This window comes from Meriones unguiculatus (genome assembly GCF_030254825.1).
Source record: "Meriones unguiculatus strain TT.TT164.6M chromosome 13 unlocalized genomic scaffold, Bangor_MerUng_6.1 Chr13_unordered_Scaffold_41, whole genome shotgun sequence".
Taxonomy (NCBI): domain Eukaryota; kingdom Metazoa; phylum Chordata; class Mammalia; order Rodentia; family Muridae; genus Meriones; species Meriones unguiculatus.
Genome location: NW_026843650.1, coordinates 4,263,466 through 4,277,943, shown reverse-complemented (window position 1 = coordinate 4,277,943; position 14,478 = coordinate 4,263,466). Strand labels below are relative to the sequence as shown.

Below are 14,478 nucleotides of genomic sequence, written 5' to 3'. Positions count from 1 at the left end.
TGAAAGCTGGCATGGCAAACACTACAAAACAATCCTGCCTTAACACTGCCCAACAGACTTATTGCTCATCAACAGACAAACTTGCTAAAGAAGGCATAGCCTTGTCCACCTGTTCATCATGGATCCTACCCATGTCCTTCTATTGAAAACCTTTCTCAGGCTGCAGCTGTGGTGACCTTATGACTAATCGGTTCATTTGTACAACCTACTGGTCATATTCAGTTCTCTCAGCAATAGCTGTCTCTACTCTCCCAACAAACTCAAAGTGAGGAAGCTGGCTGCGCTTTATGGCTGGAGCTTTGAGTTTGGGGTAAGGCTTCTGGGGTAAGCCAAGGACACAACAGATGCAAGGAATAGTGGGCTCCCACACTTCTCAAATCAAGTATACCAGTAAGCACTCACCTTATTATTCACCTGAACAGTTGTTTCCCTGACTGGAAAAGAAAAGTAAGACAACCCAGAATCTTCTAGAAATAAGAACTGTCAAGAGTACCTTGGGAGGAGGGGACAATTGAGTCATTACCTTAGACCTTCAGGAGTTTTCTTTCAACTTGGGTTCTCTTAATTTCCATTTCCATGATCCCATTGCTCCCACCCTCCAAGAAAATACTACTTTAATAACTGGCCTCTTGACATGGCTTGTGCCAGGCTGGAAAGTTCCCAAAGCTTTTACACAGCCCTACAGAAAAACAGGACATAAACAAGAAAATGTATGATGTATAAAGAGCAGGCTTGTGAACCACATTAACAAGGGCAAGAGTTGGAGAACCAGACATGGGAGGAAGGGATTTTCCATGGTACGACTTTCTTGTTAGTTTTTTGAGAGTCATTTTTACTCTGTAGGAAATGCATCTGTATTTTGAAGCTTATACAGTATGGCTTTCCATCTCCTTATCACACTCAAGCACTCAGGGTTTGTTTGCCATGAACTGTCCGTCTCAGTTATCCTGGGAAGCTTCCTCCTACTCCTCCCTACCTCCACCCACACCAGGACTTCTGAAGATATGTGGAAAGGTGATTGGGCTCAGGTATTCAACAAATGTGCCCTTGTGTATGAGCTGTAGTGCAAGACACAGGAGTGCAATAACTCATACTTTGTTTTATCAGGCACCATCTGATAGGAGAAAATTTCCAAGGTCATTTCCTTAATGCTCTATGTCATTTTAAAAATATTAGATGTGACATTAAAAAGAATACTACAAAAAAAACATTTATCAGGCACATTAATCTCTGCCAATAAAAATATTAAAATATTACAATAAAAATATTAGAGAATTCCTAAGGGACAACAAGAAAGAAACTCTTGCAAATGATTACATCTTCCCGAAGACGGTAAAGAGGAAAATCCCACTTTCTAGAACAGTCAAGATAGCTCATCTCTATCCTCTATGACTCCCATAAGATGACTAAGAGCCCCTATCAGGCCAGTCCAGCTCTCCAGACTGTGAACTCTTTACCAATATCTCCATATGTAACCTAGAGTCTTCCACCTGGGAGTGTTATCTTCACTTCCCGGAAAATGCTTCTTCCTTCATCTGCCTCAGTTTCCTCAAAGAAGACAAAGATAAAACACCCGAAGACATCACAAGTGAACTCCATCTGAAGCCTGCCAACCAGTTCTACTAGGAAGAGCATTTTTTGCTTCCAGGGTGGGGTGGGATGGGAATGCTAACCTTTGACATACCCATCAGAGAACAGTCCTGTGTGGGAACCAGCCTTCAGTTATGGCTCTTATGCTATCGATGCTCCATGAGGAAGAGACACCCAAACTCTTAAGTCTTGGACCTTGCTTGGGGGTCTCACTGGGCAAGACCCTATAGGTACTCCCTAGGTCCTCTTGAGTCTCAGCAAGCTTATTCTAGTGGATGGTGTACATAGCCATTAAACTAGCTTAACATAGAGCAAGCATCCATGGGACCATACAATTTATCCTAGCACCTAACATAACATATCAGATCTGTTAGTACAGAGCTATATAAACAAACATTTCACAGCCCCCAAATTCTTCAAGACATTTGACAAAGATCAACCAACAAAATGTATTTCAAAGAAAACAGCAGGTGGAAGTAGAGGGTTACTTTTTTTTTACTCTGGCATGGAATGCAAACTGAAAAATGAGCTGCCTTGACCTTTTTTAAGTTACACAATCAAACACGAACATACAGCATCAACAGCTCATAGAAGAGCCTCCGGATAGGTGGTATACCAGATGGGGATGACATTCATTGCCTTATTGTGTGGCTTTGACTCCAAACAAATGAGCTTATTTTACTTTCCTACATCAAACATGGTCTTGAGGCTGGGAGTGTGACTCAATTGGTAGAGTACTTACCTAGCATCTGAATCCCAGTATTGAATCAACAGCACTGCATAAAACCAGGGTTTCAACACATTCTCAAGATCCCAGCACTTGGGAAGTGGAGGCAGAAGGGTGAGATATTCAAGGTCACTCTCCGCTATACACAGAGTTCAATGACAGACTGAACTTCAAGATATCCTATCAAGAAAAAGAAGGAAGGGAAGAGGAAGGCAAAGAGGGAGGGAAGCAGATAGGCCTCATCTTCAGGATGAACTTCTCATCTCTCTTCATGGAAAGGGTCATTTCACTTTATCAGCTGAGGAAAACTCTATACAAATCCACTGAATGTAATAAGCGATATCTTTCACAGAAATGTTCCACACTTCATATCAACATTTAATTTTCACTCTGTGTATACATTCAACTACACAAACATGCTGTTAAATCATTTCATGTAGAGAACTGATAGCATGGAGAAAACATTTGGATTGACTAGAGTTGCCATCAGCAGCTTTCATTATGACCTACTGCTCTTGGGTCCTGAAAGAGCCAGAAAATGACATCTGTGTGCCAAAATATTCATTAGAATTCCCTTCTTGGTTATTATTCAGAAAGAAAAGTTCCCTTCTGGCCACCATATTTGGTATTTTAAGAGAGATCATTAATACACCAGATTTTTTTTCAAGGATCTCTCAGAAAACAAGATTGTGTGCATACCTTCCAAGAAAACATCTTGGAAGAGTCAAATGTCTGCAAAGAAAGAATCATTTTGCACCATGAAATTCATGAAATTAGCTGGTCTTCTCTGTCCAGACTTCCTTTTCCAAGCCATGGTCTCTTTGAATAACTGGTTCTTGTAAGTAGGACTGGAAGTTCTGGGGAGCATGTGTCCAGAGGAACTGCTTAGAAAACATGACTGCCTTTTTCTGTGTCTCTTTGACATTCATCTCTCCCTGAACAAAATATCTTAGAATATTGGAGTTGGGGTGGGGTGTTAGAAATCCTCAAGTCTAGTTCTTGCATATGAATTATGCCAAACCAGTCTATCAACTGCTTCAGCTTTCTCTTCTCAGTTGGAAAAAGAACAGGAATGGGCTGGAGAGATGGCTTAGTGAGTAAGAGTAGTTGTTGAGCAAACATGAAGACTTGAGTTCAGATCCTAGGGACCATGTGAAAATCCAGTGTGTCTGTGCTGGGAGAATGGGGAGGGAGACAGAACAATGATGGGGACTTGCTGACTGCCAGCATAGCTCTTGAGATCCTGTCTCAAGAAACTGAGAAGGGAAAGGACAAAACAAGGCACTCAAACTCTTTTTCTGGTTTCCACATTTATCACCAGGCACATGCACCTGTATCAATGTAGGAAAACACCACAAACACACACAAACACAGACACAGACACACACACACACAAGAACAGACACCTTTTGTTTTAGGAGAGGGCATCCTTAGTTGTTACTACTTTTAAAAGTGGCCAGTTAATGAGCATTGACTGTACTGCCAACCAGGGGTTGAAGCTTTCCTACACCTTGTATCATTCACCCTTACCAGCCCATAAGGTAAACATGATTCCCCTGGCTTTATACCTAATGAAATAGAGACTGATGTTAAAGGCATTTGTCCACAATTACAGGGCTCGGAGGAGGGAGAGTCAGTGTTCAAATTCAAGGTTGCCTGATTTCAATACCCAACCCCTTTACTGTCCTCTCTACTGACTGCCAAATGAAACAAGGCCAGAGTATAAGTCACCCAGGCTCTCTTGGACTCTCACATTAATTCAGGGCTTCAAATAATGAGGTGAGTGAAGAGTCCTCCACAGTGATAAAGCAGACAGGGGTGCCTGTGTCTAAGAGCAAGATCTTAAAGGCCTGGCTATTTCCTGTTATCAGCTTGTCAGGTCTAACCTGATAGTTTACTCTAAAGCTTCCTAGATACTAGTGAGAGTCTTCTGACTTGGTGTTAATGATTTGTCTATCATGTAATAAAAAAGTGGTGGAGAGAATTTGGGATGGATTTTTATCTGGAACCAAACTATTAGTTTGGAGGACATTTTTTGTTGTTGGTCCTTTTTTTCCTCAATCCAGGTCATATAGTGCTGGACCATGAGTGTGGTCTGTATTAGGGTATCTGATTGTTGTCTAGAGTGGCACAGATGTCTACAGTGGCATGGGAATTACTGCATGGAAACACCAGCTTCCCACTTTGGGGGGGGGGCTTTGGCCTTTCAGAAAAACCAGCAAAGTTTAGATACAGTTGTAATATTGCTTATAAAATCAATGAAACGAACAACTCCACATTTGGCTAAGGCCGAGGATCTGGCTTGCTTCCATGTATGTGGACCTATCTGCATTGCCCCCGTGGCACACCTGGGTTGGCTACCCAGAGGCTATTTAAGCTGTGGGCTGGCTTTCCCTGGGGTCTGAGGATTGTTCAATGTTCCTGAATAAACTGCATTGAAAAAAAAAAAGAAAAAAGAATATTTCCTTTAATATTATAATTTGTTATAAAGAATAAATTTGTTATCTAGAAAAAAAAAATCAATGAAACGAAATGGAGCCTTCGGTGGGAATATTTAAGTTTGTTCACCTAGGGCCAATGGAAACTATAGGCACAGAAAATCAGCTTCCTTCTCTAGGAAAAAATAGTATACTTGGAATGGGTATAGATAACCCATTTGATCCAACTCTCAGTTTCCTCTTTGTAAATAGGGTCTCTGATCCCCTCTGTGAGCAGTATATTCAAGGCCAAGCTGACTTAACAAATATCACCTCCATGGCTAGTTGTTCCAATGTCAATACCTCATTCTCTATCACTCCAATCCACTCCAACATCCTCTCTCATCTGGAGCATCCCACTGGCAATATACCTGATGCCTGGAACAGGACCCAGTACAAAGTATATGCAAAGGCTGTAAATTATTAAATGAATGAATAAAAACCATGGGGTGGGGAGATACGTCAGTGGGTAAGGTGCTTGCTGTACAATCACAAGGACCTGAGTTCAGATTCCCAACTTGTATATAAAATGCCAGGAGTAGCAGTATGCCTTTAACCCTAGTACCGAGAAGATAGACAGGGGTACCTTAGGGCTTACCTGCTCAGCCAGTCCAGCTGAACTGGTCAATTCCAGGTTCAATTAGAGGCTCTGTTTCAAAAATGAGGGCAATAAAGAAAGACACTGGACAGTCTTCTGGCATAATCATGGGAACACATGTATGTGAGCATGCACACACACATACACACACACACACACACACACACACACACACACGAAATTCTATTTGTCCTGAATTAGTGACCCTGTCACATAATTGTCTGAGATCTAGCCACAGTACTATGTCTCTGAGGTGTTAGCTATGCCCTGTTCCTGCAAATTCCTTCAACAAGTATTGAATTGTTGGGACCACAACAAAATACTAAGGGCTGGTAAATTAAGCAGTAGACATATGTTTTCTTGTGATTCTGTGGGTTGGATGTCCCTTCTCCTTGGCTTACAGATAGCTAACTTCTCTCTGTGTACTTAGGGATGGGCCTTCCTGTGGACACAGAAAATGGTGGGCACATCTCTAATCCCAGCACTCAGGAGGCTGAAAGAGTCTTAAATTCATGGCCACAAAAATAAATAGAAACAAGAAGGTACAGATTAGATTAAGAGACACTCATATTATTATTTTCTTCTTGTTTTAAACATTCATTTATTCGTTTGTTCGTTTTTCAAGTTTATGTGTGTGAGTGTTTATTTGTGTGTGTGCATGTACACCAAATTCATGCTAGGTGCCACTGGGTTTGGAGGGCAGAAAAGGGCAGCAGAGTCTCTGGCACTGAAGTTATAGATGTTTGTGAGCCATGATGTGGATGGTGGGGAATAGACTGTAGTTTTCTTTTCTTTTCTTTCCCTTTCTCCTTTCTTCTCTCTCTCTCTCTCTCTCTCTCTCTCTCTCTCTCTCTCTCTCTCTCTCTCTCTCTTATTTAAAAAATGGTTTTTCAAGACAGGGCTTCTTTGTGTAGCCTTGGCTGTCCTGGAACTTACTCTGCAGACCAGAATGGCCTGGAACTCACAGAGATCTGCCTTCCTCTGCCTGCCTACAGCTGGGATTGAAGGCATGTGCAGGCTTGAACCCTGGTTTTACTATGAGAGCAGCAGCAGCAGTAGCAGCACTCTTAACTGCTGAGTCCTGGCTCCAGCCCTCTTAAATTTTTCTGAATTTCCTTTCAAAGTCAGGTCCTGAGAGTCTGAGGGTTAAGAGTTTAACATATGAATGGTGAATACAATTCATCAGTAATTCCAGTTCTTTTTCTGAATTCCAAGGAGGACTTCTTTTGGTGTGCTTGTTTCTAGAAGGCTTTCTTTCATTCTTTTCATTTGTTTATTTACTATTAAGTTTGTGCTGTTGTTTTGATTTTTGCAGCAATGTCTCAGTATGCATCCCAGGCTGGCATTGAACCTACAGTCTTCCTGCCTGAGGCTTGGAACTACAAATTCACACAATTTGACTTGCTCTCTGCTGTTCCCGGTGCCCAGTAGCACACTGCAGCTCCTCCTGGATGCCTGCACAGGCCACCAGAACACCTGTTTCATGCTGCCTCATCACAAGCTGGCTTTCTTCCCATTGCTACAGCTTGCCTTCTCTCTAAACACCTGCCCTTCTGGCTGCAGTTAACCCTTTTGTTTCTGGCTGTTCCACTAGATGAAGCCCTGAGTCTAAAACAAATAAACCAGTCACCTTTTGTTCTAATCTGTTATGTATCCATTTTTGGAGATGCCTAGGTATGACAATGTATGAGCTAAACAAAGTGGAGTGGTCTCAGGAGCTAAACACTCGAAATAGCAATGGTGCCATGCCATGCCCAGAGAGCATCCAGTTCAGTTAGTTTGGCAAGGTGGTCTTATCAGAGTTTCTACAAAGTTCATGTGTTTGTAATAGGCTAAAGAGGTTAAGGATCGCTGTTCTAACTGGTGTCCATCAAACTGACACCAAAGGTTACCAACTAGGCTCAATGAAAAAGCAACAAGAGCCTGGCAATCCTGGACCACGTGCAACTTGTGTAACTTGAGTGAGCATTTTTGTTGTTGTTTTTCAGAACAAGGTTTCTCTGTATAGCTCTGGTTGTCCTGGAACTCACTTTGTAGACCAGGCTGGCCTCAAACTCAGAGATCTGCCTGCCTCTACCTCCAGGGTGCTAGGATTAAAGGTATGCACCACTACCGCCTGTCTAACAATGTGAGGGTAGCTCATGACTGTCTTTGGTGGAGTAGAGCAATCTGGATGGGAGGTGGAGGGTGGTGTTCAGCAGTCACTCTGGGATCATCTGAAGCAGGACCTGCAGGGTGCTGTGGATGACAGTCAGTCTTCCTGCAGTCAAAAGAATACAGTTGACAGGATGCTGGCCCATACCACAACCAACTTTATTTGCTGGGTTTTAATAATATAAGAATCTTCATTTTATCATTTGTACCTTTTGCATGAGTTTGAACAGTTTCAGAATAAGCTTTCAAATATTGTTAAGGTAGTGCAGGAAATGAGAAACTGAGCAACAGAAGAGAACGAGAGGAACAGAAACATTCAACTATTTACTGTTGGAGAAGTTATCATAGCACCCATTTACAAGAAGATGTAAACCTGACATGAAGCCCCAACATATAAAACAGAAAAGGAGTGGAGCTGTTTTCCTGGAAGTAGAAGACAGAGCCTGGCTAGCTTTCTCCCCATTGTCACCCCAGAGAACTTCAGATTTCTTTGTGGAGACTGAAGAAAGCAGCTTGCAAGGCTGTGTGCATCTTATTTCATATGCATGCTAAACAACTGGCTGGCAGTTTGGAGAGAGAAATCCCTGCCTCTCATCATAAGCAAAAATAAATTCCTTTACATTAAAATGTTTAAAGAATAAACAAACAAACAAACAAACAAAACATGACATTATTTTAAAAAGTGGATGTTCTAAGATATTAAGGCAGAAAAAGACTGCATATAGACCATTGAAGATGTAAATTATGAAGGTGGCAGAAGGGAGCTATGTCAGAATTATACCTGAGCCAGTTTGTAGTTCCTTTATCCCAGCAGTGGGGATTCAAAGGCAGGCTATTGCTTTGAGTTCCAAGCAAGCCAGCCCTTCATAGCGACTCATATATACATACACACATATATACATACATACAGATGGATGCTTTTAATTATTGAATTAACAAATTAACAGCTATATCAGTTCCCTTGGTGTTATATCACCAAGTATTACAGATATCACTCGGTAGCCAAAGCCTTAAAAGGGCAAACACAAGTCTTTTATTCCAACCACAATTATTAATCTTAACTCTCAGACCACACATTACACTTCTCATACACACATATATTTAATGTTACAGAATTGTAAATAAAGGGTTAAAAGGATAACAGGACTCCAATGACCTTAGTGAAAGAGCCCAGAGTTATTGCAAAGAGCTGGTGTCACTACAGTCACAAAGCTGATCCAGCACAGAGCAGAAGCCCTGGGGAAGGAATCAGGCATTCAGGTGCGCCTTGAAGACATGCATACCTGATGGTCTAAGGACAGGTTGATGAGTGCCATTCCCCAGGGCAAGGAGTTCCTCTTTTTACATGAACCAATTGAAGGTTTGCATCCTTTGTTGGTCTTGTGTGTTTGGTATACTCACAAGCCTGTTTTATTTTATTTTATTCTGACAGGGTTTTGATATATCCATGTGTTCCCAATTTACTTTGATAACTTCATAGGTGCTAGTATTTGCTGTGTGTGTTATTTATAAGTTTTTGCTTCATTCTCTGTGCCAGTTGTTTACTTACACAAACAAGACATGGAGTCATTCTGTTTAAGCTTTTGCACTCAAAATGTATCCTACTGCTATTTACAAATAGAACCATTTGAGGCAAGACACAGGCTGAATGTTAGTGTTCCATACAATAGGAAATATTTGGATCAAGACATTGTCTGATCTCCATAGAAGGAAAAAGTCATTTTATATTTTACACACACACACACCAGTCAAAAAGAAGCAAACAGCCTCTCTGGAGTGACTCACCTCTGTCCAGTCCACACAGACAACACAGAACAAGCTTTAATAAAATGAACCAGAAAGTTCAGATTATAGTAGGAAATGAAGCATGAAGAAGATTCAGCTGACAATTATAACCATGTTATTAGAACAAGATAATAAATTAAGGATTTTTTAAGTACTCAAGATATAAAGGACAGTATGAGAACCATAAGGGCCTGTGAGGTGGGTCAGTGGGCAGAAGCTCTGCACAGGACTGACCTCCTGCACTCTCCCCACTGACCCCCAGCCTACATCGGAAGGAGAGAACAAACTCCCAACAGCTGTCTTCTGCCCCCACCTGTATGCCCACACCCACAAGCCCAAATCATAGTCTTTTCTTTCTTTCTTTCTTTCTTTCTTTCTTTCTTTCTTTCTTTCTTTCTTTCTTTCTTTCTTTCTTTCTTTCTTTCTTTCAAGTAAGGTCTCTCTATGTAACTTTGGCTGGCTTGGGACTTGCTATGTAGATCAAACTAGCCTAGAATTCATAGAGATCCTCCTACTTCTGCCCCCCTCACGCTGCCAACATTTTGCTTCCAATTATTTATCCTAAATAAGTCATAAAATGACCCAAAAATAAATGCAAAAGAAACATTTTTAATGGGAAAAATAAAGGAAATTATATTGTGTAACAGCAGACAGGAACAGTTAAACAAATTGTGATGTTTTCATCTAATGATAATCCATGCAGGAAATGAAAATGCTGTTGTATAGAGATGGATATATATCCATAAAGTCAGTTGAACATCTTCCAGAGTAGGGTCCAAGGCTTTGTGATGACCTTTAGTTAATCCCAAATACTGTACCAGGCTGGTCATAAGAGGGTCTCTGTCTCCTCCGAAATGTCTCAAGTCACAGGTTTAGCAATGGGAAAGACTTTAGTTGAGCAGCTGAACCACAGTGCTTATACTTGCCTTGAATTCCCTGAAGTCATAAGAATCCCTCAGATGAAGGCTAGATGCCTGTTCGCTGCTTGCAGCTGCCCCTAAGCTCGTGCCCAACCTGTCTTTGGCAACTTTGTCTGGTAAGTTGAAGTTCTGCCAGAGTGAGGTTTTGGCTGGATGTCTCTGTGGCTATGGGACAAACTTTGGAAATGAGTGAGAGGCTTGGGCCACTGTCAATGAGGCCAAAGTAGTCTTTGCTCTTGTCAGTTTCCATAGGCCCTTCAGACCACCGTGAACCCACTGGCACAGGATTGGAGCTTCTAGTCATTTCTTCTTGCATACATGCCTTGTGCCTCTTCAGTGCCTGGCACAGTTCTGAGTTACTGCTTAGCAAGAAGTACTTGGGGCCAGGATGGTCTGTTGCTGAATTTATGATCTTCTCTCACTGGGAGCCTCATGAAATTGTTAAGATCAAATAGGGCATGGAACTGGATGGGACTGATACTACCTATATCAAGGGGTCAACAATTGAAGCCTTGTGGGGACATTCTACATGCTATGTAGGCTACTTTCTTCTGAAGCATGAGCTGCCTCTATCAGGTTGTGTGTAGACTCAGACCCAGGCCCAGTTATTTTCATTGTGTATAATTCTCTTCTTCTGCAAGGAAGAAAAGATCCTGCCCCTTAGCTAGACTCTTTAATGCCATTCTCAGACACTTCCATCCTTCAAACCAAAGAGCTTCCAGATATTCTATACTAGCTAGAGACACAAGCAACTCAGAGTGTTCAAATGGCCAGTAAATCTTTCAGGAAAGCACAATAATTGATCTTCCAGGATTGGCTGATCAAGACAATACACAGCCTACTACGTAGGCATGTATATGGCGCCACCTGGCCTTCAAGCTTAGAATCTAGCACTCCTCACCTGCTCTGGAGGTGACAGAAAGCAAGGACAAAGGAAAGGGAGAGAGAGGCAAGGGAAGGGAGCATGAAAAAGACTTGGGAAAGAGAAAGGAAGAGGTGCCTGGAGGGGGAGAAGGTACATTGAAGGTCTCAGGCCCTCAGAGGCGCACAATTCTGGCTGCACGTCTGTCTGTCTGTCTTTTGGTCTCTGGCCAGCAGCTGCTCGCTGCACAGCATGAGGGCATCCAGTAACTATCCTGGCACAGCAAGCCATCATGCAGTTGCGGGGGGGGGGCAGTTGGCATCTGCAAACTGCTTTTTTTTTTCTTTCTTTCTTCTTTCATTAAGGCTATGTGCTGACTCCCACATAGGAGAACTTATTAAACTGCACTTATTAAACTGTCCACCACTCTCAGGGACCATGTGTGACAAACAGCAGAGGGTGATACAGCCCCACTCATGGATGCTAGGGTCTAGTGAGGACTTGGGCTCCTAGCTGAGAGTTTTTCAGAGACTTGAGAACATTTTGCTGGCTTTGCCTGAGTAGCTATTTAATACCTGCAGCTGCAGCATAAACTCTCTACTTAGAAAGTCTCCAAAGAATGCCTTAGCTCAGGTTCGGTGAGCAACCCCCATAAAATTGGGAGTGTATTGGGCAATCTGAGAAGCCCATGCTTGCCTACCTACTGGGGCTCACCCTATCTCTCCTGGTCTGGCCGCCACGCAAGGTGGTGAACCCAGGACACACGCTGTGTACACCCATATGGACAACAGAACTCGTGACAGATAAAGCCGTGTAAAGAAATGTTGGCTTACACCCACACTGAAGTTCTGTCTTCCCAAAACAAGAAGCAAGACACCAGCACCCACAGGCCAACCCAAACCAAGACCACCCTTCCTTAGATGCATGAACTGAAAATGAATCAGCATTGAGACAGTTTATTGGTTTGCTTTTTCCCAGGTCACATATTTTAAGTAAATAGATTATAAGAGACATAATGTCTTTTCTTCTTCCACAGGTGGTAATCAGGCGCTCTCCTCTTTACACACACACACACTCACACATACTCAACCAAACAACCTTATAGCTCGCTGAGACCTTCACTTCTTAAAGTAGGGGATGGTGACAATATAATTTCCTTTAAAATGCCCTTAATGCAATATATAATGTACAAAAATATCTCTACATATTTGAAGTTATAAGAAAAGCACCTCTTGATACAAACAAACTTAAATATGACAGTTACTTTTGTATAACAAGCATTGCACTTTTACTCACTGGGTTTTGGAAAGTTCAAGTAGTAATGAGGCTTATTTTCCCCGTGAGAAACCAGTTTGTGAGCAGGCTAGGCAGCGGCTCAGAACCCTGCCCGAAGAGTAACAGTCTGTACTTCTCAGTGTGTGTGGTGAGCCTGGCTTGATCTTGGGTTCCTCTACCTCCGTTAGGGGCAGCCAGGCAGATCTCTGCAGGTTTGTCTCAGTCCTCCCTGGTGCAAAGCAGGTGCCAAAGGGAAAGTACCCCAACTGTTCAATGCTGCCACCCTTAACTAAATCCTAAAGCGCTTAGGGATGACTCAGTGGGTCCCGGAGGCTGCGGTTGCCTGTGTCTGCTCTTGGGAGGACATCACAGACGGGGCCTGGAGGACCTCCGGCAGGGAACGCCGGCATCAACGGCCATAGCCTTGAGGGCCGATCTTGTTTTTGGGGGCAACAGGGTCCTTCCTTTTGTCTGTCAACTGGTAGATCTGTTGGGCCAATTTCTGCAACATGCAGGTCCCAAAGCGGCATCGAGAGTTGTGGGAGCCAGGGTTCATCATCTTGCGGTAGCGTTTGACTCGAAAGTGGGCTGAGCTTGGAGTGCTGCAGAGAAGGAAGGACACTTGAAACTTAACCAACCAGGGCTTTGGCCCTAAGCACCTCGGACCAGGGCCAAACAGAACCTGAGGGACCTGGGACCTGCTCCCTCCACCAGAGCTGCAGTCTGGCCTGGACAATCCTCCCGGGGCCTGGGTAGTCGAAAGGGCACATCCTCTGCAGAGGTTGTAGTTACCTGGCTTGTGGAGTTTTAGATGTGCTCTCCTTCTCCTGGTCCAGAACAAAAGTCTCCATAGGAACTGTCTCCCCACCAGTGAGTTCTGAGGAATCGCTGCTGGATGCCTGCAGTTCCATCTCTCCACTACTTAGTGCCAGCTTATCCCACCTAGAAAACACAAGCAGGTGTGTTTGGCTAGAGTTCAAGTGATGTCCCGGCCAGCTCCCATCTCCACTTCCTTCTAACCCCTCCAGGCCATCACTCATTGTTCCATGACTGCCATGTATTAGGACTGAAGAAAGCACTGCCCCAAACTCACTGCAAGGACACATCCTCTGGCTGTGCAGCATCCACGCCTAGAAAGGCGAGTGAACCCAGAAACATCAGGATGATGGAAACCAGCTTCATTCTGTGCAGATGCTCAGATACCCTGGAAAGGAGCAAGAAGCTGAGGGTTTTCAAACGGGCCAGCTGCACAGCCCTGGAGCAGAAGGAAGGGCAGTGGCAGGAGGGGGAGCATCTTGGCGGCGCTCTGCCTGGTTCTGCTGATTTTCTCTTCTTGGAGCAGAGAGGCACCCAGAGGCTTTTGGGCTGGTCAGGTTGGTGACAAGCAAAGCAAAGGAAGCCGGAGTGCCAGGCTTCCAGAGGTCTCCAACTCAAGTCCTAGGATCCTGGCCCACAGATTTCAGGTGAGATAGAGCAGGGTGCATGAGTTAGACCTGGGACATGAGGTGTGCTCTACAGTGGATCCCTGTGGGATCCACTTGTCCAGGTCTCCAAGCTTTGGGGATTTGGCAAAGCCACACCCCACTCCCCAACACGCTGGAGAACAGTGGTCCCTATCTGCTGAAGGAGTAAGTTGTCAAGCAATAGGAGAAAGTTTGAGATGTCTGGCTGAACCTGGCAAAACCCCCAAGTCCAAGACTCACTGCGATGAGACACCAGGAGCGGTAACGCTGGAGCTCTCCTGCCTAGTGTCACCAATAAACCACTGAACAGCCAAAGCCAGCTCCAGCATTTTATACACTAAGGGGCTGTCAGGGCCTGCTCTGCCCTGGAGGCTTCTCTTTCCTCCAGCGTTCTGGCTTCTAAGATAAGGCCTGCCCAGAAGCTTGCCTGTGGGTATAGGGGTAAGGGTAGAGGTCCCTTGTGGCCAGGCATCTCGGAGATCGGTGTCGAGAGATTAGACTGGTGCAGGACTTCCGCTGCCCTATTTCCTGGCTTAGGGCTCATGCAGTGAGAAGGAAAAGAAAGCCAGAACAATTTGGGTTAGAGGAATCCTTTTCCTTGAGAGACTACACCCCAGGGTGCTGGTC

General features: G+C 43.8%; 1 pseudogene; it reads right to left on the bottom strand.

The window, feature by feature from the left end:
- Positions 1-12,704: 12,704 nt before the first annotated feature.
- On the bottom strand, positions 12,705-13,570 carry LOC132651216 (pro-adrenomedullin-like; annotated as a pseudogene).
- Between the last annotated feature and the right edge of the window lie 908 nt (positions 13,571-14,478).